This window comes from Nothoprocta perdicaria, unplaced genomic scaffold (assembly GCF_003342845.1).
Source record: "Nothoprocta perdicaria isolate Ctin4 unplaced genomic scaffold, notPer1 scaffold_3, whole genome shotgun sequence".
Taxonomy (NCBI): domain Eukaryota; kingdom Metazoa; phylum Chordata; class Aves; order Tinamiformes; family Tinamidae; genus Nothoprocta; species Nothoprocta perdicaria.
In genome coordinates, this window is record NW_020455532.1 from 4,988,064 (window position 1) to 5,012,147 (window position 24,084).

Genomic DNA, 24,084 nt, shown 5'->3' on the forward strand with positions numbered 1-24,084 from the left:
GGCCAGGTTTTGCCTTTCCTTAATTCTGTACAACTTTGGCTTTAGACAACTGATCAATACAAAGCTACAGGCCTCACACTCATAGACTGGGATTCAAACACCAGCCTTTGAGGCCAAATTGTGGCCCCGGAAGGGAGGGCACTGCCTGTATTCRCACTCAACAGACCCACACTGTATCTGATCCAGTGCAAGGCATTTAGGATTGCCCAGGACGTAGGCAATCCTAGGCGATGGTCCTGCCTCCCATCACCATAGCTCAGGCACCACTGGCCAAGGGCTCTTCTGGAGCAAGAACAGGGAATTTCACCCTCCACAGGCATCGCTGAAGAGCCCTGGGCAGCAGCAGGTGAGGATGAGGAGCGACCCGCGAGCACGGAGCGGCTGGGATCAGTTATACGGCCCGCATGGGGAGAGGGCTCTTCCCCAGCCYGGATCGCGCTTGCTGACATGCCTCCCACACAGGGGGTCAGCCCCAAAGAGGGCCGCGAACGAGGAAGAAAGGAGCTTTTCTTATCCACCTGAGACACAGAGAGGAAGTGGGTTGTTCATTTTTATGGCACAAGGCAGCTTTGTTACAGCTGGATAATAAAAGGCGTTTGAAAGCAGAAGCATCCTGCAGCAGCATCCGTGTTGGCAGATGCGCCTGACTGAGGGGAGCGGCAGGGGCTGGCACAGGGGGAGCAGCGACGCCGCTGCCACCGCCCCGCACGGCGGCTCCTCCACTGCCTGGAGCTGCCGGCCAGGCCGAGTCGCTCCACGGCCCCGCGGCACCGCCAGGGRCAGCTCCCCGGGAGGGCGCAAGGCAGGCGGCCGTCCCGGCCAGGCCTCGCTCAGCAGGGCTGCCTTGACGAGCCCCTCAGCCCCTGCACCCGTTGGGGCCCCGGGTTCGCAACCCGCACAGAGGTGTTAACAAGCATCAAGGACAGCCACCACGGCACCGCACGCGTGCTGCTCAAGAGCGAGGGGATCTGGCAAGATCCCAGCTAGACACGAGACCCTGAGGCAGGTTGTGGGGACTGAGAAGGCTGAAAAGCAGCCGACTCCTGTAAGAGGCCAGGACGTGTTTGCYAGCAGCACAAGAGCCTTTTTACAAAGCAGCGACCTCAGGGGCTGCCCGCTGGCCCCTCGGCGAGCGGAGCTGCCCCGCTGGGCACCACGGTTCAGGGCAGCAGGACGGCCAAGAGCCGCGGCCTCCCGGCCCGGCACGGGCTGCGGCGCCTGCACCCTCCTCATCGGGCACCTCATCTATGGGAGGGAACGATAGTCACTTGCTCTTGCTCTAAAACGATAAGCCCGGCAGAGACTTCTCTCTGCTTTAATCACATCGCTGTTTGGAGACAGCAAATCCAATCAGAATGATTAATTAAGCCACGCAATTAGCAGCTTCACTGGTGACTAATATTTACCTGCATGTTAGGCCTGGTAGGTTGGGTCTAATAATAGAAATCTGATAAACAGAAATGCAAATCACATTAGCTGTTACAGGCTAGTCAATAAAAAAGCAGGGCCTATGTTAATATAAAAAGCAGCTTTTCTGTGATGCTTATCTGAGAAGATCATTTAATGTGTACACGTAGAGGGAGAAAAGGAGAAAAATCAAATAGAAAAACAGAGGCAGAGAAACAAGAGGAGAATAAAAAGGATGAGAAACAAGTGCAAACAAGTCAATTTTGTAAATAGTTGTCAAGTCTCTCACAGCCTCTGATTTGTCTGGATGTGCATGAACAACAATCTCTCCAGGAACAGTAAAACCAGACAGCGATGAGAGATTTTAGTGCTGTAAGTTTAGCAGTCGACGTTAACAATATTCCAAACTTCCTGCATGCAGAATTGTGTGTTATGAGTTTTCAGAACCTTCTCCTTTGCAAGCAGAAACTTTGGCAACAGTCATTCAAATTAAAAATCACGATCCAAGCTATTAAGCAGCAGCTTGAGAACTGCAGGTCGCGTTCACATGACAACAACCGCTTTCCTTCCAACTTTCTCCGAGCCTGGAAAGAGCAGCCCTTTTTCCAGAGATTATGTCCACAGATTTAGGTCAGCATTTCCTAAAGTTCAAGCCCAAGTTTTTGTGCTACCATTTTTTTCAGGCTCTAAACTCACTCTAAAAAAAAAATAATAATAATAATAATAATAATAATAGCAACAACAACAGAAACTTGACATGAAAAGAAGCAGATAAAAATGACACTTTCCCTTCTTAGCCCCACAGAGGTCACATTTGCTCTCTTCCCATTCCTAACGTTTTCCTATGCTCCTACTGGGCCAGACCCAGGTCTCCAAGCAGCTCAAGCTGAACTGAGACTACAGTCAGCAGAGGGAAGGGGGACGCTCTGCTCTCCATAACACTGCAGACCTCATGGGTCCCAAGCAAAGCCAGGTCACAGCACCGGGACAACACAACGTATGGAAAGAAATAGAAAACCGAACTGACAGATTGTCTTTCTCCCAGCACAGGCCTGTCGAGATCTCATCCTCCATATGTGCGTGCTAATCGTTAGGAAAACACCCCACAGAGGATTTGTTTTTGTTTAAAATTCTGCTGCTGCATCAACACAATATTTATTTGTGCACTGTGACTTGTTGCCCTAGAGGTCTGCCGCTTCCAAAGGCAGCGGGTCACATCGGATGCTCCTCGTGTCACACAAACACAGTTTACGGTCTGTCCTACGGTGCAAATGCCTTGAGGATTCAGGCAGACCTGTAACAATGTGAGTGGAGTGAGATGCTTCATTGCTGCACTAAGTCATCCTGGGGAGGTACGTAATGCCTAGAAAAACAGCGTTTTCTCTCCAGCAAAGACAAACGTAGACTGCAGTTCAGGTATAAAAGCTCCTATCGCCACTAGGTATTTTTAACGGACACTTTTTTTCATACAAATGTTACGATCTTCAGTCCGCTGCTTAGCCCAGCCTTGCAACAAAACCTTCTTGCTCGAAGCCACACAACTCTGCAGCCCAGCTGCCTGCAGCGCGTGGCTGGGGACGGACCCTGCTCTCGGAGTTGTTCCCGCATGGAACGGACTGAAGCAACTGGGATTTCTCTCAGTTGCTTTTCAAATTGCCCTCGCTGAACTTTGACTTGTAGCTTTGTTAGGAAAAATTAGTGTTTTTACCACCTTCTCTYTTGTCTAAGTTAAGTAACATATGGCAAATACTGGAGACAGTGCAATGATAGCTTTAACAACTGTGGAGGAAAAGTACCTTAGCGTTTAGTTATGAGTTTTTTTTAACACCTGGGAAATATTTATTTTTCTCCATGGTGAGAATGCAACTTAAGATCTAAAAACCCTTCCCGTTCCTCTGGGTCCCTCTAGGAGGGATGCACACTTCTCCTTAGGCAGGCACCCTGGGGGCCACAGGCACCGTCCCAAAGAGGACGGTAACAGTCACAGCCTTCCCTTGCACTGTCACATACACTGCTAGTGTTAAGCAGTAATTGCAAGAGCTGTCTTATTTCTTAGGGTGTTGAAATTCCCAAGAGAAACAGCACCAAACAGCCTCTGATTTCCAGAGTCACTGCTTTAAAGGCACATGTGAAAAAGACAGCAAGAAACATCTTAGAGTTAAAACATTATATCCAGAAAACTCGGATGAGATCCTAAGCTGTCCAGATCACACCTCTGATCCTGCTTCATACACAGGAGCAAGGTGACATATCCTGAGCTCCTTATGCAATAACCAGGGCCCAGTAGTTAATGGCACTTTGTTTACACGATACGCTCAGGTCACTGGGATGCAGCTAAATGATGAAGATGGAGGAAGGGCCTCGTACTTGGGCAACATAATAATGAGTTACAGCATCATTAGATAACGAGTGTGGGAGTCTGTGCAGCAAAAGGCCGGATCTCTTTCAACCATGCAGGCATATCAAATAGGTCAGTGCCTACTACTAATCAATATATCTACAGARGCAGGCGGTGTTTTATGCCATTTCATCAGAGGAAGGAAAAGTGCCTTCCCACCACAAACCACTACGAAAGCTTGTCAAATTTGCAGCTGCAGTGAAAACTACTTCTGAAGCAAAATGATGCCAACAGCAGTTCCGGGCAAGTAATTCTTATAATCACGCTCAGGACTAAGTTAACACCTAGTAAACTAGTTCTGTGTGCACTAGAAAGGACCCTAGGACATGTAGGTAGATAGTACAAAACCCTACTGAGTGAACTACCTGAAGAGTCCGAAACACAAAGGATCACAAACCAAAACGCAAATGCAAAGTAAAAAGAATGAGCGAACACTTGCAAATACAGGGYGGAATAACTAAACTGAATGATGGAGCAGAGGCTACGACAGAGACGAGCTCATGTCCCTTCTCAAAACACAAAGCTGCTTAAGGCAAATACTTCCCCAAATGTCCAGAAATAGCAAGAGATTTCTGATTAAACAGCAAGACAGGCAAACTGTGCATAACCCAAAGGGAAACGAAAGGGAGAACAGAAAGAGACAACTATTACCATCTCCAAAGAGGAGAGAGCTGAAAGCAGAGCCCGGCAAAACTTGATTTATGAACGGGTGACTGGAACTTCATATGGGCCCGCATGGCAAGCAATTGTCAGCCTTGTCACTAAGTAGGGCGAAATCAAAGTCAGTCACTTAGAGGAGCCTTGGATTTTCACTACTGAAATGAACAGACTGCTTTACACTTGTGCAAGCAACTGTTTCGGGCTCTTTGCAAGAGCAGACATGTGCCATTTTGATTCCACAAACAAAATGAAATGCGCTCAGGGTGAAAAACAGAGAGAGGGCAAGGGGAGCAACGTGCTTCCTCCTCCTCTGACTCCATCACCAGCATCTTCACCACGCGACTAGAGTGCCAGCTGCCTCGGACAATCTGGAGTAGGGCCTGTCACAAGGATAAGAACAACCATCACAAAGATAATTTCACTTTCTTTTTCTCTCATCACTCTCCTCATCACTTTCTCATCATCTTATTGCTCAAATAATTGCTGCCATTAAATGGGGATATGAGATAAACTTTTTGGAACATGGCACTACTGAAACACGTGGATGGCTTTGCTGAAGGTCTGAATTTTAGGAGCAGGTGCATCCTTGTTCATGCCGCTCAATTGTTAGCTGCAAACTTCACCATCAGCATCGTGTGCTTCTGCTTTCTATCAGATAAGCAATTTATAAGCTAAAGTGCTGCACAAATGACAGGAAACATGAATATCCTGCATCCTACACGTGACCTGTAGCTCTCACCTGCACCCAAGTCCAAAAGACAATGCAAAAAATAATCTCAAAATAACACAACAATGACTCCACCAGCCTATTCACACAAAAAAGCCCCACTGCAATTTATTTTTTAAATTCATARCACCTAAGCATGCATTTCTACGAAAAATTGGTCTTTTGGTATTTCCTTTTAATTATGCTGTAACTACCTGAATGCACCTCCTCGAATGCCAGCACAGCTTTGGGTTCCTAGTCAACCTGGAACCAAGTCACTTAACTGCAGCAGAGCGCCCGGGTCCATCCATCCCGGGGGAAGCTGCATTCTAGCAACGGATGAAGTCATTTAAAATGCATTTTAAATTATGAGTTTCTGAGGAAGGATGAAGAGACCTTAAGTACTGGATGAGTGGCATTACACCAAAATTCTTGCCCGGAGTATTCCACGTATGAAGAGCACTTTTCCTTAGATCTTTTTGAAACAATAGTCACAGCTGGGAGGAAGAGCAACTCTGCAAAAAGGAGCTCAGATCTATAGCCAAATTAATTCATCTGCAAACAGCTGAACAGGGACTTGCCTAGTAGGCAGAGGTGTTTAGTAAGAGGAAATAGCATTAGAAATATCTTTTATTGCCCTAATTTCAGGCTTTCTATGTATCAAATTGGCTTTAAAGCCTCAAAGCTTATTGGAATATATTTATTTTTTGATCTATCCCCTGAAGAAGAACTTATTAACTAACCCAAGTAATTTAAGAAAACAGAATGGAAGCCGTGCACGACGGAATATCAAACATCACCTGCAAGAGCTGAGGCAGGCAGAGCCGTGGCCTTGCAGGTGCCTTGCACCTCCACTGCGCAGCTTTCAAAGTGATGCTTCTTTTCCAAAGGTTAAACCCCTTTTATAATCTTGGGCTGTATTAGACACGAAACAAGGCAATCTAATGATAACCATCACCTATCCTCTGAGGCAGGCATTTCCCCACCTTCTGAAAGCAAGCCTGAAGACCTCCGGATCTTCAGAACTCCCGTGTCCCGGGCTCTCTTGCTCATACGTCCRAAGGGCTCCCCGCACACACGGCCCTTTTAAGGTTTCTTCCTTCCAGKGTTCTCATTCTTTAGGGCAACAATCGTTTCACACAAACACAGCATGGATGTTACAGCATGAATCATCTCTTCCTACCAAAGACTGCATGAATATTTTAAAGAAGCAGATCACAGGCAGTAGATCTCTCAGCAGAGATCACGAGGAAATAAACACAGCTTCAGTTGCCAAATGCAGACACAGGCAGTGAGAGACCCCCCCTACCTGAGGCATATTGCCCACAGACCTTGTGTAATTCCATAGATACTTAAGCAATGAATACACCTATACATATTACAAAACTTCTACCAAGACAGATCCAGGAGAAGCATGCAGAAGTTCAGCTTCTTGAAAACACAGAAGGTGTTTTTAAGCTTGAAGAGCTTGAAGCAGCAAACTAGATTATTTCTTTTTATATAGAGGTCAGAGAAATGGCTATTGCTTGTATAGACTATATGCCTGACATATTCCACCAAAATCAAACTACTAATTTTTSCTTAACAAACCTTGTCCTGTAAGGCATACACAGTTACTACATAGAACGGCTGAGGTACCTTACATCTATATGCCTCATATGTTGTTGTATGCTGTTATATGGTACATATAGCATCAACGTTAATGACCAGCAGTGGCAGCCCTGGCTGTGGTTGGCCAGTGGTGCTCTAGGCAGCCACAGCTACCTTGACTCTCCGGACAGGCGTCCACCACAGGATGGTTGTGTCAATGTGCCCTGTGTCTAGGACTTACCCCATCTAATTGCACCAGCCTGGGTTAGTGCTGCAGGCTCTCTCCACAGGTGCCAGCAATGGACAGGCAACCGCACCGGATGCATCAGTGCCCTCTCCAAAAGAGGGCTCAGAAGGAAGGCTGAATTGCCCTCTAGGAAGGCCTCCCCTCTTTCCACCACAAGCAACGCKGGACAACAAGATTAGACTACACCCCTGGCTCGCAGATGGACCAGGGTACATGAAAGCGCTTCCACCACTGACCTTTGCTGCTGCCCACCCTCCCTGCCTGTGCCCATCCGCCAGCACCTGCAAATTTGGCATCKCAGGGCAGGGAGGGTAACGGAGTAATTTTCAGAAGTGAATGAGTGACTTGTGTCTCAGCATGAAAGTTGAGGATTGTGGAGGCTGCAAGCTGATACCTGCAMAACTGATGTGCACAGGCCCTCCCAGCATGGTAGCACTCTGGGACTCATCACAAATGAGCTGATCTAGCAGCGCTTCCCAGAGAAAATAACTTACAAAGGAAGCTCCAAAGGATCCCAGACTGTATCTCTATTTCCAGCACACTGATGCTTACACTAGAATTCTGCAACAACAAAAAAAGGTCAGATCAAATTCAACCATGCATCGATGATGAAGGAAGGTGAAACCAAAGGGAAGTGAGAGTGAAATATGTCGGCAGTGTTTCTCATTCCAAAGAGAGATCCCTTTCTTAAGGAGGGTTTGTTTTCATTTGAATTACAAAACCCTTTTTGTGAAGTGAGAGAGAGGCTGGTGCTGCAAAGAGGCCCATTGTCCCCTTTGTACCATCCCCTGACCTCTGCTCCCGCCTCCCTCTGCTCACCACTATTTGCATCCTCAGGCAACGGGGAGTCTGAGGCCCCCGATTCTTTCCAGGGTCCAACAAAAGTTACCTCCTCATTCTGAAATCCCTCCAAAGTGATTTCCCCACATCGCCTATCTCATCTCTGTAGACTCCACATGCTCTCTCCCTTCCCTAACRTTACCTCTAAATTGCTCTAAATAATCCCATTGCTTGGAAGTCTTGGAAAAAGACTTCTTGGCAGTCTCACAACCTGAGCAAGCCCTTCTGTGAATATCTATCCCTGGACTACTTTGGACTACTCTTAWCATCATCAGGAAACAAACCTGTTGGGATTTGCAAAGGAGTCCAGGACAAGCATGTGCCTCATTCACTTAGGCCCTTGCAAAAATCTCCCTTTTCTTGGTCTCTTCATGCCTCCTTGTTATACAACAAMGAAATGACTTGTCTTCCTCCTGCACTGTGGAACCTTGCAAAATGTTTTTTTAAGTTTAAACAGTGCAGTTCACTTTGTTTCTCTCATGTAGAGGACCACATCCTGACAGCCTTAGTGTCCATTCAGCCTTTATGCTGATTTTAACAGACGTTTGCTTCAGGAGTGAGGACCAGCAAACACAGGACAAAGCCAAAGGATTTGACCTGTGTTATTTACTGTTCACCATAACTGAGATCAGCCTGCAGACTGCGACCAGTTCGCAAGCACTTACATCTCCAGCAATTTCATCAGCATCAAGGAATATTGAATCAAGCTCCAGGCTTGATGTGCAGGCTCACAGCTACTGCATTTTCAAAGGGGAGGTAAAGGCATCACAATGACTAGAAACATTAAATGGTCCCAAACAAAGATACCGAAGTCTAGATGTTAAATGGCTTTTTTTCTGTTAATGTTTCAAGCTGGTGACCTAAGATAGGGAGCTGAGGCCTCAGAAGGATTACGCTCTCTTTTCTACTGTCTTTCCAGCGATCAGGTCTTAACGCCAGTACGTAAAGGTCACAGAGAACAGATAAGAGCTAATAAAAATGTTGAGTCTTTTGCTTTACACTCAGTTCCTGTAGGTGCATCACTAGCTGATCATTTAAAAGTCAACCCAGAGTTGTGAATTTTCCTTCAAGTAGAAGGTSAGGCAACTAGAACTGTGGAAACCCACAGAGGAGTGAGGCCGCCCCATGGTCCAGCCCTTGGCCTTCCCACTCACTCCTCTCACAACGCTGAATAATACAAATTTTCAAGCTTAGACTGAATCTCCATGCTAAGCGACCAGCCCAGCTTTCTGCCACCAGGTTCACTGACCATTGCTCTAAATTACATCACCAATCTACCCAGGGTCCAAGTACCACGATCTCAGGTGACCCACAAACTCCATCTACATTTCAACATGTAATGAAATCCCTGGGTCCCATTTCACTAGGAACATTTTGTCCGTGTCCAGCTGATATGTACTTAAAGAGTCTCAGAAGTCAGTTTAGCATTGAACATTGGACCTAAACATTGAGATTACTTCCATGAGTCTATGCTAGTTTCTTAAGGAGATGTCCATCTGACCCCAATTTCTGAGTAAGTGGCTAATGAGCCGAAATGACACTTAAACATGTTGTGATTTACTGACTAAACAGCTGGGTCTGTATCAGGTTTTGTGGCAGGTCAAACTCCTCAAGGCATGTATAATATATAGGTAACGGCGCACTTGCCTCAGGTGTGCACACACTGCAGTTCTCAGTGCTACATTTCCATCAGAGTACAGAAAAATTAGGCCACCAGTTCTCCAACATTATTCTTAGGTTTAAAAGGACCCAAGGTGACTACAGGTTTTTTAAAGAGAATTGCAGCTTCTTAGTTGCTAAAATTCAGAGTTGCAAAAGAATCATACAAAATGAGCCATTTCACCTTGGAGAGGTCCTCAGCAGCATTTCAGTAGGATCTGTTTATGCCCTCAAAGTTTCCTTTTAATCAGTCTTCAGCTGATTAAAGCTAAAGACTAATTYACTTTGCTGATTAATTTATTTGGCTGATGCAAAAGGTGAAGCACTGCTGTCTGTGGGCACCTTGTACACAGAGCAAGCAGTGGAACTGCAGCAGCTGCTGCTGGAGCGATGCTGCTGCCTGGGAGGGCTCCGAGCAGGGGCTGCATCTGCAGCCCCAGGAAGGGGAATGGGACATGAGGTCCAAAGAAACCACTACGACTTAACAAGGTCATGCATGGAGTCAGTATGCAAGGCACACTCAGGATTCCCTGGTATCCAGTCTGATCTCCATCCTGTCTCCAAGCAAGTACAGGGAAAGGGCTTGCAAAAACGACCCAGCCCTTGATGGAGCTGTTCTCCCCAGCAGCTTCCATTCAGCTCTGGATGCCACTAAACCCGGGGAGCTTCGGCATTGCTTCAGTGCCACAATTTCACYTCAGGAGAAGTATTTCCACTTGAGGCCAACACAGCCAGGAAACACTTCAACATTTGCCTAAATGTAGCGAGGCAAAAAAGCTGCTCATTTAAAGCTTCTTTTGCAAGACGCCTGGCGCATTTATACTTCCTGCCACAGAAGGGAGCGGAACCGCTCCAGAGCGGCCGCAAAGCCAGCCCTCCCCCTCGCTCTGTCCTCCCCGCAGCTGCACCTTGCAAAAGCAGCTCTGCATGTTTGCAATTATTTACACACACACACNAAAAAAAAAAAAAAAAAAAAAAAAAAAAAAAAGAGGGGGGAAAAAAAAAAATGTCTTTCACGTTTTGGTTTAAAAGAGGAATTAGAGAAACTAACCTCACCAGCACATTTCTCGTCACTAGCCCTGGGCAGGAACAAACAGTTCAGCTGACGAAAAGCTGCTTGCTGCAAGCGCAGTAGCTGATCCGAGCGGGTTTTCCAAACCAAGCCCCATCCAGTGCTGTTTTAAAGCACACACCATGYGAGAGCAGCTGTTCCCGGGGATGGATCTTGTTTTCCACCCAGCTTTCCTATGCTGGAATAAAGTAGTCAGCAAAGAGCGAGTCGGATAAACAGGCAGGAGAAAATCCCCAGTTAGTTATGAAATACGATGCTGAATTTTTAACCAAACCAGAAGCCTCCCTGGAGGCAGACAAGGCACATCAGGGCTCCCACCCAGTTGTACTGACTTGGGCTATGCAAAAAGCCCTAATTTGAAGTGCCCAAATTCAGCGCCGTGTCCAAYGCTTCCCAAGAACCTGTCCCGCTCCTCTCAGACAAGTGGAAAGTTATGTCATTCTGCCAGGTCAAAGAACTAGACGAGAGCACAGGCTAAAAATACCCGTCCTACTGCCCCAAGCCAGTCGGAGCGTCGCGGCTCATACTTCCCCTAAATGTACATTTTTTCTTGGTGTGACAAGAGACAAGCTGCCTCTCAGCATGGCATTTCTGCCCCGCACGTTCTCGCTGAACACAATCATATCACACAGAGCCTCAGAGCGCGGCTTCCTCTGAATCACAGCAAAGAATCGGACTATTATATTTTACACATAAAGGGGAAGTTGAGAGGGGAGAAACTTGCGAGGGTGCCCCGGGCCGGCCGGCTCCGGCTGGCGCGCTGCCCTCCTGGCATTCCCATGGCCTCTGCTGCTTGGGGCGCTCAGAGGGACACGCCGGGACCCCTCGGGTGCCCCAGGACATGCAGGGCTCCGTGCTCGGAACGGGACAGCCAGGAAGGTCKCCTGGCCCAGAGCTCTCTAGAACGGGCAGACTTGTGCCAGGCCAGGCAGGTTTTTGCAAAACAGCTTGCAGGGGTGATGCTGGTTTACGGATATGCCCGAGGAAAGGTACGGAGGTAGTTTTGGTATCCTTGTGCTCTTTCTTTACAGAGGTACAAATGGATGAAAAAAGAAGTCACTGGAAGTCACTGAAATTTTGGTTTTGTGAAAAGTGGCTTTGCGATCAGCAGAGCTCACTTAAAGCCTCCTGATGTTTACAAATGAAAAGCAGCTGGAGTCTGAGTTCCCTTCATCTCGAGGCAAGGGATCTGCGCTGTTGTGGGAAGCAAAGCAGGCCCTCCTTCCTCACCCAGCTCCTCCTGGCACCTCTCGGGGCAAAGCTGCAGGTTGCTTCCTCACGCCAAACTGCGCTGCAAGAAGCTTGACAGGACCCTGTGCCCAGGATAGTCCTCCAACCTCTAAATGTTGGGATAGCCGTTTTCAAAGCAGGCTCCTTGGCATCTGCACACTCAAAGCTTGGATTATTTGAGGCTTTGGTCCCCATCCCGGCTCGAGGACAGCGCTGGCACTGGGGACGCTGACCCCRCAAGTCACTGCACTGCCTGGAACATGTGCAGTCCACCCATGCAAGTCTCCATTTTCTCCCGTTTTCCCCCCTCAGCTTCCTTCTCATTAGAGGCTGCAGAGCAGCACMTCCTGCCTAGCCAGGAAATTCGTACCAGGAGCTGGTTTTGGAGTTCACGCTCCCGACATTCAGCCCATCTGTCGGYGCAGGAAATCTCCATTCAAGCCCACGAGCATCTTCAGACACCTCGGACGCTGCCAGTACCTTCCCCACCAAACCATCTCCACCGGTTCAAAGCACAAACCCCTAAACGCGCTRCCAACGTGCGGGCCCCCCCACTGCGGGTGCTGGGCCAAAGCAAATAACTTATTTAACACTTCATCTGCGGAGTTTACACACTGGATTGAATTTAGCCTTTGCAAGAGTCATAACCGCATCTGTGATCCCAGCTGATGGCCAGTTACTGAGCACTCACACATAGCAGGGCTTTTATTTGTAATGAAATATTTAGAGTGGAAAAATACCCCAGAATTTAATAAAAGCAACAGTCTGAGATTGCCAATGGCTTGTGGTGCATCCATTCAGATGCTCGGAATTCCCTCCATAAATAAAGCTGGACTTTCAAGTTCTGCCAATTAAATAAATGCCTGTTTTAACTCAGTTTTGTATTAAAACAGTAACCAATTTTACTTATACAAAATAAAGTGTGAGGTCCTGGATTGTAAGAACTAGGCTCCATTTGTGGATGTTTTTTCACACAGTTACTGTCTAAATAGCTGACTGTTCACAGAAAAAAACATCCAATTTGCATACCTAAGCACAACACAGGCAGAAGCCAACTTAAAGGCAAAATGAGCATACAAAATCGTATTTAGCTCTCCAGCTTTTTAAAGGGTTGGTCTTCTGTATAGAAGATACCAGAGGGATGACACCAAAATAGGGCTTTTTAAGGATAAGCATTTATAAAAATTACTCTGAGAGCTCATGGAGTTGAATGAAGGGCAGTTTCTTTTCTAGACACTAGTGTCTTTTTCTGGAGGGTTTGTTGCAGCCTTCCTGTGCAAGGAAAGAGCTCGAGATTCTCCACTGCTCYGTCAGCTATCACCTCAGCACAGCGTCCTTTATTAAAACTTTTCCCTTTGAGCCATGTACCAAGTTAGGAGAGTATTTTAAATGCACCACAGATGGTGGTGGATAAGGAGTGAGGAGGTAAAACTGGGACTGAAACACTTTTGTTTCTGTTAGCAGCCCAGGCCAAGGCTCCTGCTCTTCGTGCTTCGGGGAATCGTCCTTCCCAGACCTGGAAAGGGCCCATCTTCCTGTCTCAGCCTGTTTTGATCCCTGTAGCCACTAAACACCATCCTGTGGCTTAGTACTAAGCACAGCTTGCTATTACTGGCCTAGCTATTAAAGAAATATCAGATAGAAACAAGGGTGGGATTCCAGGAGCAATTACAGCCAAGCGCCTCTGCGGTGYCCCGGTCCCGGTGGCGCATTCCAGCGTCTCCCTTCCCACAGCACCGGCCATGGGGAGGCCAGGGCCACCATGCRGACGGCCAGGGCAACCCGAATGGCCACGCACCCAAGGATCAAGTAACTCCCATCCGGACACCTCCGCTCCCTGTGCTGCCTCCTCACTGTCTCTGAACACCAACAAGCTGCAAGGGAGCCTCTCACGAGGGACCGGCAGCTCCAAACATTTCCCCCCATCACCCATCTCAAGCCAAGAGAGTCCTGCCGACCTGGAACAGGCCAGAACGGGGAGGACAGAGCCACGCTGCATAGTCCAGACTGGGATTTACACAGACGCCATTAACAGCTTGTGGAGCCCTCCACCTGTGCTTGCCCGCGGGGACAGGAGACCCTGCGACACTGACCTGCGGCTGTCACCCTCACGACGAGGCTGTGAAGGCGGTGACAGAGGCTGGGGGTTTCGCTGTCGCTTCCTGTGGCTGGGAGTGTGAGGAGAGGTGTTAATTGCGCCCTGAGCTCAGGCAGGAGAAGCAGGCGCCGTGTCGGGAAGGGGAGAGCCTCAAGGGCGCTTCTCTTGAAAGTATTCCAGAGCAGACGCATCTGTTTGTAAGGACTCAGCATAAAACCTTCCCCACCTGCTCAGGTATGGGGAGTTTTGGTCAGCCCAACTCTACAGTTTGTTCCTGTTAAAATGGCGGCTTGTTTATACCTTTAAACAGAGTAAAGGGTAGTCTGGCAGTGAGGAAGCTACAAACTCTGGTATCTTCCCTCAGCCATCTAAAGGCCTTCCCTTTCCTGGGCTCCTTTTCACTGCTCTCTCTCCCGGGTACAGGGGGCATCTCCAGTTTGCAAGGTAAAATTTGCACCTGCTGCAGTGCAAAGCAGCCAGCAATGACTCTCGACAGATTCCTCACGCTTTCCACGTTTAAACACAGAAAAGGCTTATGTCTAAGTTAAGTTAGTTAAGTCCGATGCAGTGGGACTGATTTTGGTTACAATCATCAGCGGCCAGGCCCAAACCATCGGTTCTGTTTTACCCGAGTTAAATCCCTACCACACGCACACCAAGTGCTGTGAGGCTCAGAGCAGCCGGCGAGCTGAGGGAGGGCAGCAAACTGTGAAGAGCCATCAAGGAACTTAACCAAATACTGAAAACAACAAAAGGCTCCAGAGAAAGAGCAGATCACAACCCAGAGCATCCCAGTACACAGAGGCCAGCCTTCGTGCCAACAAGAAAGTCATGCCAGAGAGCAGGTGCTTGTTCCTGCTTTTGGCCACCCACTAAAGAAAGAAAGCAGGCRATACAAAACTCCAAGAAACCACACAAAAAGTGCTAAGCATGTGATGTCACTAGAAGCCACTTTGTGTCCATTTTACCTATACTTTAATTCTCTTCCTGAGAAACCCAAGTCTCCTTCAAGATGATCCACTGACACAAACCTCTGCCAGCATGTCCCGTGTAAAGGCCTCACACTGGAAATGCATCTTCTTCACAGCTAGGTGCCAGCTAGCTGGCYTCTCATTTTTGATAAGAGAAGCATTCTGCCTCACAAAGACCACCTCTTGGTTTTAGCGGGTCCTGTAAGACACTGCAATCCTTCCAAATGCACTGGCAAGGGGCCTGTTATTTTCTGACTTTCCCCAACAGGACAGTCCTTGGAGGCCATGCAAGACACCACGTGGGAAACGGCTGCTGCCTACTCTGGCACTTGGCTAGTGACTCTTGGATCCCTCCAGCTGGGAACCCAAATCCTTGATGGTTTGACTTATTGCTTTGGGAAGCAACATATGGCAATCTGTGTTGATGCACAACATGTCTCTATGTTGCTTCCTGTGTTATGAGTCTGTGTCATGACTTCTAGCAACTGCGGCAGACAACAAAAAAAGCAAAGTTGAGTTGCCTTCTAAATACAGAAACCATAGAGAGCCTCTTTATTTATTAAAGATAGCTGTCAAGTTGTACATGACCACATATTTTTAAAGGTCAATTCAGATGGCCATGAAGACTCTGCAGCAAAAGAAAGCTCCAAACATAGAATCTGGGTGACAASAAGAATAACACCTATTTGAGTCCATTAGAATGGGAGAGCTCTCTGGAGCTTTGAAGAAACTGAAGGACCCATCGTCTCAGAGACAGGCACCCTCTTCCAAGGAGAGAACCTAGCAACTTCCCCGAGTCCAGCACTATCCCAGTCACGTGGCTCGAGCCCCCAGCACCGGACAGGGCTGTAAAAATGCTCCTGTGGGGCACCTAAATGCCAGTGCTGCAAAAGTACAAGTCTGCAAGGCCTCTGCAGCTTGCAAAGGTGCTACCAACACAGAGGCTGGGTGTCGGGTGGGACAGCTGCACTGGTCGGWTGCAGCGACACGCTAAGGGGATTATCCGTGCAGCTGCCCAGGCTGCATTAGCTACCAGAGCCAACAGGAACCTCGCTGCCCCGTCCATGTGGATGGCGAGCTCCCTCCTTAGCACCGCCTGATAGAGGATCGATCTCCGTTTGAAATGCACATGCTGATTGAATTGGAATAATTCTAAAGAATTAAGAAGTGTTGACCTCAACCTTAAAGGTGACAGCTCCTTTCCTCCTGATGGGATTGCTGCTTCATTAGCACGGAGCTCATTTACATCCCTTTCATGGCGGAGCTCCTGACGCCCTGTCAGCGCTGAATGCAGAGCAGCCAGCCTGGACGGCAGCTTTATCTTATCCCTTGCCCGAAGCTGCCGGCAACGCTTCTAATGACAAAGGAACTGTCACAAACTGAATGTCCTCCTCCGGGCAGGGCTCAGGAAGGGCTACAGGATGCATGCGGTGATGCCACAAATCTAAAGGGATCTCCCCCGTGCTCCTGGGCCCAAGGTCCTCCTGTACATTAGAATGCTCCTGGCACCTTAGGCAGGAGGCAGGGAGCTGGTGGCAGTCACTATTCAGAGCCTACATGATTAATGACAGTTCCAGACTTATAAACCTTCCCATTATCTTGGCTGATGTTTTAAATTAAATAATATGAAATATTTTTATGAATATAGCATAAGCCTTACATTAATATAACAAGCCTTCTATTCCCCAAACTAGAGTACCACAATTTCTAAGATGCATCTTTCTTCTATCATGGGAGATGGCAATTTTTTTCTGCTTTCCAAGTAATTTATTTAACAATTATGTTCATTTACTTCAAAAAGATTCATTTCTGAAATCTGAATGCTGAAGTCACAAAATAACCACAGGATTACTAAAGGAAAAATTGTCTTAAGTGCTTTTCGGTTTTATCTTTCCTGCAAGACGTTAATAAATCACTCTTAATTTGCAAGGAAGGGAAAAATGTCTCAAAGGCTGCTTAATGCAAAAGGGGTAGAGTGGTTCAAACAAACTCTCTCCACAACATCAGAGCATTTCAAACCCCTCTGTAAAACAAATATAACCCTGATCATACTTAAATAGGCAGAAACAAAAAAAGTCTTTTAATGTAATTCCAAAAGGACCATCAATCAGGAACTRGTTAACAAAATAAAAATTCATTGAGCAGTTAAGTGCGGACAAAGKCACATTAAAGACGCTGGAGCCTCCTGCCCTCATCAGAAAGGTTTCATGACACCTATATAAATTTTTCACCTGGAGATGCCTATCTACAGATAGCTACCCAAAGTGGCTGTAAGAGGAGATACAGCACAAGTGACAATTTCCTTAGCATTCAAACCCCTTTTTCCTTCAGCCTTTTCCAGAAACATCGTGAAGAATAAAGACGGTGSGTGAAGGAGAAATGCAGACCTGGAAAGGAGGGAGGGAGCCACATGGCCAGGCAGCATTTGCTCCTGCACCGCTCCAAACACTGCCCTGGCATAAAGCACCACTGCAATACAATCTGGTCTACATCTCAGGCATTTCTGAGACAAACCTGCTTAAATTTTAACCTGTGACTAAGTGTAGAGCTGAACAGAAATAACTTMGTCCTAAATCAACACTCGGACGTGTCTTTGAGATTGTATGAGAGCTACCGTAGCACTGCCTAGAAACATGCACGTACCTTGGTCTGGATTTCTGTGTCCCACTGTTTCTTTTCCTTAGCCTTTGATAAATCCAGCTGCAAAGTCCTTACTTTGGCTTTGCAACACCTGAAATGATGTTTTCTCCCCCATTTAACGGTAGCATCACTCCTGTACCTGGTACCTTGCACTGACAAGCYGGGAGGAGGTTGCTCTGCTGGTGGGATGGTCTCCAGTCTCATGGGCACAGGGAGCACCACACAGGCTGACTCCATGAGATTGGTTCAGGGACGTCTCTCCAAGGACAGAGGCACTTGCTGCTCTCCTCCTTTTCACAGAGCAAGGCATGCYCTTGGGGTGAGGTCTGCCAGAAGCCCTCGGCCCTTTCCCGCCTTCCCTTTCTCTGCTGTTGGAGCTCCAAGTTCCATGCCAGCTCCTCACCTCCTTGTCAGCAAGGCAGGTTGCACAGGACCCTGCTTACTGGATGCGTTGGGGTTGACCCGTGCAGTCCCTGGAGACTTGGCTGCCTGGGTGAGCATTGCAGTCAGCTGCGTTTGGATCAGCCAAGGATCAGGATTGCAGCTTCCCTACTTCCCTAGTTGCCAGAATTGATGCTTTCAGAAAGAGGGTGCACAGCTACACACATGCTAATGATCAGCAACCCGACTGCCTGACAAGGATTCTGATTTTCGAGAAGCCAAAAGATCTACAGCTTATACCAAGGCTTGTATTTTTGTGTTAACATACACACAAACACATATACTTCGCCACTATATCCTCTAATCCCCTGTACACTTTCCCTCTCTTCAATTGTCCAAGACTTTTGTTTGGGCAAAGAATTTCAAAGGAAATGTCAAGAGACTTTTTTCTCACTTGCTTCTCTCCCAAAGTCCTGTTTATTTTTACTCTTTGTCTTTCTTGTGTATTGTTTCTAGAGACTTAAGCTTCTTAAATCAACATGACTAGACCCCAAGAGGGAATTACCCACTCCACCAAAATACACAGGATTGTTCAGGGGAAAAAATGKTTTTGCCTTGATTAGAAAGTCATTATTCTCTTGTGTCAAGGGTTAATTTTTATTGTTTTCTTGCCACAATCTGTTTTGTGASGCTCCAATACACAACTGTAAACAAGCACTGTCTGAATTTAAATCCCACRCTTAAAGCTTCTCATGAGATTCACTGCCTGCTTTTCATGAGGTAGCTTGAAGAGCCCTTCTGATGCAGACACCTTCGAGAGAGCTGCTTGCACAGTGTGGAAGTTCAGCTCTTCAAAACTATTCCAGGTCAAATTGARCAGCACACATCTTATGATGTGCCACCAAGGTATAAATCACAGCAACATCCTCTAAAGACACTGGCAAAGCCACTAAACCTGAGCACGTCATCCCTAATCCTCACTTCTTGCCATTCCGCACACCCAGGGTAGGATGTAGGGGGTCCTACCTGCAATATCAATTTTCTGTTTTAGCAGCACCAGGCTCACAAGCAAAGCTCTTAGAGATGGAAACCAGAACAAAAYAGCAGCTGAACTACAAGGCCATAGAAACTACCTGCTTCAGAGGTGCAGGGGAACGCTCCTTTCCTTCAGAGGAACCGTTTTCCTGACTCCCACCTGGCATTCGAAAACCAAAGAGTAATTTATAAAAAAGCCTCTCCTATCTGCCACTTCCTTTTGAGTCATCACACCACCCACTACCCTCCTTCAAATTCAGCAGAAAAGGAGTAGCGGGGGAACCACACTTTCCTTAAAAATACTTCATATTAACAGATTTAAAAGACTCATTCACATTCAGTAATGTAGGCTGGACCTCATCATCTAAGTGACAGAATAAATGGTTGAGAAACATGCTCTGATGTCCCAAGGCTCATCACAAACGATGGGAATGTTTATGCCAGGTAATGCCAAGGAGTCAGGCCGGATGTTTTAAATGCTCAGACTCACCAGGCAGAACTTCAGTCACTGGCCTGTCTTCAATCCCTGTCTACCTAAACATGCCCCATACACAATTCTGTGGCCAGCTGAGCATCTTGCAAGTTATTCTTCCCATGCCCTGCATTCCGTCATCTGGTGTTTTTTAAAGCTTTTGTAAGATGTCCATGTACAATTGGCTTTTGTGAACCATCTCCCAGGGCTAACACATTGCTTCTGAACTGGCTGCACAGCAGAGAAATGGCATTTTTTTCTTAAAAAAACCCAAACCCTCTACATAATGTACACCAGAAATGAGGAGCTTCTCCAAGAGATTTATAGCTCCCCTCTCTCCATGTAAAGCAGATGCTCTTAAGAATCCCTGTTTCCACTTTTCCTTTGGCCTCTCATTGACACCACCAACATGCTGACAGCTCAAAGCATGAGCCAACTGTGCTCTTTTCTCCGTGAAGTTTCCCAGCCGTAGGATAACGTAGTGTTGAACTCTATTCACATCTTGTTCCACTGTAATGAAGAAGGAAGTATCTTATCTGCAATCGAGGTGGAGAACAGGGGAGATAAAATTAGGTATTATTACTCAGCCGTAACACCAGCTACTGGAATGACTAYGAACTTTGTCCTGTCACTTGGGAATTGTTTAAATTCCATGACAATACAAGAAAAAAAGATAAATGAAAAGGCACACGTGTTTGGAGTCTTTCAGCAAAGGTACTCATGGCATTTTACTGAAGTTGTGACAGAGGAAGAGGATGCTGTCACATTGTTCTAATTCTCCCCTGCAGAAAACCAGGGGTCCTATCAATTATTTTCCTTAAGGTCTTAAACCTCCCGGCCTGCTAAACATTTTATTCACTAGCTAGCTCGGCACAGCGCTGTCAGCCCTTCTGCGTTTTCTACGTCCAAGTCCCCGGACTCAGGCGGTCACCTGAGGAAGAATCATTTTTCCAAGAGAGAGGCCCTTTGCTCCTCGGTAAGTTGGCAGGATCCCGATTTGACACCTATAATGAAGTCAGCTGGAGACATCCATACAAATCCTGGTCACCCATTACCCTCACAACTTCATGTTTCAAACCTTTTCCTTTAAACTACTCATAGTAAAATGCTTAACTATTTGCGAACAACACAAGGCAGCAAAGCTGAAGCAGTGTCAAACGTTAGAGTGATTTTCCTTCCAATCGAGAGTGGGGAACACAAGATTCAACATTTTCCTTAGTATTTCTATAATCAAACAGAAGTAGCTCAAGTCACTTGGTCAAACTTCTGCTCTGCTAAATRCCTCTCCTGCCGGATGATCTGATGGATAAGCCTTCTGAAGTGATGTTACCATTTAAAATACAAACAGAATCAAGGACAAAAAGTTTTGCCGACTGTACAGGCTATTTCAACCTACATTCCTCTATCAGAGAGTTGCTCTAGTGTCTTTGAGAGTAACAGTGCAGTGCAGAGAGCGCAATGCAAAAGGAGAATTTACACCTTGCCAGGGAAGAACCACTGTGAGAGTGAAGCCAGTCTTCCTAAGAACTGCATTTTCAGCAAGCAGGTACAGAACAGCTTTCTCAGAAAGCAAAGCTGTGAAAGATGAGGACTACAGCCTGATGGCAAAAAAGCCACAGCCCTAACCTCTGAGCCAGGGCCTGTGGTCAGCAGGAGTTTTGATTGCATAACATTCAGTTGTATTTTTCCTTTTTACTCAAGTTCACCTATCTCTCAGCTTTGCTATTGCAAACATAAGTAAAGAAATACAGCAACAAGCCAAAACAGAGGTCATGCAACTGCTGCAGCTCAACAGCATTCAGAGACTTGGGCTAAAAGCCACTGAAGACTTCAGTGTTTATCAAAATCTTGATATTCGTAAGCTCATCCAGGGAATGTTAAGAGTTATTTGTACAGTACAGACTGTCTGTATAGTCTGTACAGGTTTAATTGGCTAAACTCTTTCAACAAGCTTTGAATTAGTGCTTCACTGGTTCAGTGGCTGAGAAGGCTCCTAGAGCTACGCCTAGYGCCCTGGAAGAGTGGGGATACTGATGCACTGGTCAGTTCAGGGCACGTTTTGGACCACTGGCAGGAAGACAGCCATTACTACAGAGGCCAAAAATGAGATAGGTACAATAATTGATTGACAACTGATATGAAGTGGTCAATATAATGTAGGAGTTACTGGAAAATGAAGAAATACATGTTTTTCCAAGGGTGGCGAAAGGACAATATTTTGGTCTCACTGATTTAAAGCAATTAAGTTAAACAGGTGCAAACTTATGGCTGTATCCTTTGATTGCAACAAAAGCCTCTTATTTCAGATTAATTTTAACCTGTTTCAAGTTGATCCAAGTTGAACTGCAGACAGCCTGCACTACAAAAAGGTTTKCATAAGAGTCGTGATGTGTTTTAAAATCACATCTGGGTTTACATAAGCACATCTGTTTGTGCAAAGGAGGACTAAAGTGACAGTTTCTGCATGTAAGGAGGAGGAAGAGCAGTCACAGATTGTATGGTTGGGAGGAAAAAAAAATCAGAGAAAAAATGGGTATTTTTCATGCAGAGCTATATGAAATGAAAAAAAGATGGGATAACCCAGCCCTGCACATCCTGTCAAAGTCACTGGGAGCCCTTTCTGGGCCCACTTGTGCAGGCCAAGCTGGGAAAGCAGTGCAAATTGGACATGCAGTTTTGCTGCTCAGGTATCAAATATGACACCGATGCCACACAGCGGGGCAGGGATGGGGTCCAGCTGTCAGCGTGGCGCAGCTCACACTACCTGGGAACCATTCACTGGGCTGGGGGCATCCTCTGGAGACAGGATACCCCTCCCGGCCCAAACCAGGTCTCGGCAGCACCYTGCAGCTCCCAAACCCTCCCTGCAGCTAAGGGAGCGACGGCCCCAGGCTGCAGCACCAGGTCCGGCCTCCTCGGGGCCATYGGGACTCGCTCCCCAGTGCCGAGGACGTGGGAGCTGCGCAGGACAAAGCGAGAGCGGCTCCGTTACCCAAGTGTCACGTAGCAACAAAAGCTGTCACTGACCCAGAAGCATTAATTTTACATCGCAGTAACTACAGGAAATGGGGGCCACGTTTCCCATTGCCAGCGCCGCCGGCAGCGGGACGCCCGCACCCAGCCGCCCGCGCCGCTCCCRGCTTGCGGCTCTGCCTGCGGTTCTGAGCTCATACCAAGAGAAGAGGCACTTGCAACTTCAGTATCCACGTAAAAGCCACGGGAAATCTGGCTATTACATGCAAGCAAAACTACCTRTGCGCAGAGTACTTAAAAGCAGAAATATAGCTGCTATTGGAGCTCTGTTATAAATAAGACAAGTGACTGAGCAGCACAGATGCCCTAGAAAAAGATCGATTCTGTCTACAAGAAATATGGTTCCAATTTGTTCTGATAACCAACCTGGACATACAAAACAATCCCAGGATTTTAAACATAACACACATTATCAGACAACAGGATGCTAGTGAGATGCCYGCAAGTCTCTTAATTACTTCAGCACCATGAATGGGAAAGAACCCTGAAATCAATATAAAACTTTCCAGGCAGCCAATATAAAGACTGAAAAACTGCAGTGATCAAGGTCCTCGTGTTCCTAAGGAAACCAGCCGCCTCTCCCCCTTCCTCTCATTAACATCTCCCGGAGAAGTGGCAGTACTGAGGTCCTCCCAAGCATTCAGTAACACTCCAGGCTTGGAAACTTGCCTAGAAAGTTGTATCCAGTCCCGATGAGAGGGGACTCCTTCCCTCCGGGAATTTACATGCACTTATCTATAAGAAATCCCACTACCCTGTCAGAGTACGATATCAAAAGGAGAGGATTGAAGGTGTTATAGCCCCTSTCTCCACTGTGGGTGAGAAGCAGAGCCCCTGCGACCCCAAATGAGGAGCAGGAACGAGTCACGTGAGCCTTTCCCCCAGCACAACAGTGCCCTGTCCTGGACTCCGACCAAGGCTTACGTTGCATTGCTGGCTTCTCCCTTTCTGTTGTCCTAGTTACTGCATAAGCATATGAATGTATTAGCTCTGGGCATCAATTATCTGCAGCAATAACCCTGAGTTTGCAAGGCATAAATACTGTGATTAAAAAGCAGCTATGGCCCAAACAGATATGGAATCATGTTGCAAAAGGGAATGTGACCTTAGGAGATGCAGCTCCCCGACTGCTCCGGCTCGCATAACTCATCGCGACAACGATTAGAAGCGGTGATTCATCCTTCACGTCAGAAGCCCCATTCCTCCTAATTGGAGCCAGCCAGCTAGTCCTGTGGTGGGGTGAAAGGGCCTTCTGAAATATTGGGATCTGACATATGGAAGAAAATCTGAAATTCAATCAGCTCTACGTGCAAGATACTCAGTTTGCCTTATTGCAACGCGCCAGCACGTCTGCTTAGAGGGGTGCACGTTCCCACACACACTGCATTCCCACATCCATCCATTCGGCGGGAAAAGAGACAGGATGAGCTCGCTCCTGGACAGTGAAGGCACAAGGCATTCCTCAGCCTTCCACCTTGCAGAGAGGATAATCCGGTTGGAAAGATGAAGCACATGCAAGCAGCAGCCCCAGGGGCAATGCATCCCGAGGCCGATCCCGCTAGCGCACTTAGAAGCAAATTTGTATTGATTTATAATTGTAATCTGGGGGTCTATTAAGAGCTTGGCTTTGTTTGATGCTACTAAA

General features: G+C 47.1%; 1 protein-coding gene across 1 annotated transcript in view; it reads right to left on the minus strand.

The window, feature by feature from the left end:
• Positions 1–24,084, minus strand: part of PREX1 (phosphatidylinositol-3,4,5-trisphosphate dependent Rac exchange factor 1) — a 137,033-nt gene that overhangs the window by 82,800 nt on the left and 30,149 nt on the right. The window lies entirely within an intron of this gene.